This window comes from Penaeus monodon, chromosome 24, assembly GCF_015228065.2.
Source record: "Penaeus monodon isolate SGIC_2016 chromosome 24, NSTDA_Pmon_1, whole genome shotgun sequence".
NCBI lineage: Eukaryota > Metazoa > Arthropoda > Malacostraca > Decapoda > Penaeidae > Penaeus > Penaeus monodon.
Window position 1 is genome coordinate 4,575,267 of NC_051409.1, and position 1,223 is coordinate 4,576,489.

The 1,223-nt window shown below is 37.4% G+C and overlaps 1 long non-coding RNA gene across 1 annotated transcript in view; it reads right to left on the bottom strand.

Moving 5' to 3' along the window:
- The window catches only part of LOC119588487, a 69,297-nt gene that overhangs the window by 37,176 nt on the left and 30,898 nt on the right, over positions 1–1,223 (bottom strand). The window lies entirely within an intron of this gene.

Sequence of the window (1,223 nt, forward strand, 5' to 3'; positions counted from 1 at the left end):
TGAACAGTACCCACTCGACGCCGTCCAGGTAAGAAGATCCCAACTGCCAGGCGAGAATTTCCGAGCTGACACGATGAAAGCAAAATCCGGACAGATATTCAACAGGGTTATCGGGAACACATTTCCAATAAGCCCTGTTTTAACCCATTGCGGGGATCTGCCTTTCATCCCGGTACTGGCAAGGGCGGGCGAATAGGTACAGGAAGCTTTGTTACTAAATTCTTGCTCCATGATGCTGACTTGGGGACTTTTGCTACAAGGGAGTTATGGACATAAACGGAGGTCGAGTTGGATTTTTTTTTTTCTTTTGTAGGGTTTTTGAGTCCGGATTTTGTAGGGTTTTTGAGTCCTGATTTTGTAGGGTTTTTGAGTCCTGATTTTGTAGGGTTTTTGAGTCCTGATTTTGTAGGGTTTTTGAGTCCTGATTTTGTAGGGTTTTTGAGTCCTGATTTTGTAGGGTTTTCGGTCGATTTTGTGAGGGTTTTGATCACGATTTTGTAGGAGTTTTTGAGTCCGGATTTTGTTGTTGTTGTTTTTTGTGTTTTAGTCTAGATGTCATGGTTTTTAGTCTAGGTTTGTACGTTTTTAGTTCGGATTTTTATAAGGTTTTTAGTCCGGATTTCGTAGGGTTTTTAGTCTGGATTTCGTAGGGTTTTTAGTACGGATTCTGTAGTTTTTTTGGTCTAGATTTCTAGGTTTTTAGTCCGGATTTTGTAGGACTTTAATCCAGGTTAACAGATTTTTAGTCCGAATTTTGCAGGGTTTTAATCAAGATTTTGTAGGATTTTAGTCCAGATTTTGTAGGATTTTAGTCCAGATTTTGTAGGATTTTAGTCCAGATTTTGTAGGATTTTAGTCCAGATTTTTGTAGGATTTTAGTCCGGATTCCTAGGGGCTTTTGTTCGGATTTCTAGGTTTTTAGTAAAGGTTTCTAGGTTTTCAGTCCAGCTTTCTATTTTTTTTTCGTCCAGGTTTCTAGTTTTTTTTTTGTCTAGATCGTGTTTGTCCTAATTTCTAGGGTTTTAATTTCAGGTTTTTAGTTTTAGTCCGGATTACTAGGTTTTTAGTCCGGATTTCTAGTATTTTAGGTTTCTAGTTTTTTGTTCAGGTTTTAGTCCGGATTTCTAGTCTTTTAGTCCAGGTTTCTATATTATTTTGTCAGGATTTATAGTCTTTTAGTCAAGGTTTCCAGGTTTTTAGTCTAGATTTCTATACTCTTAAAT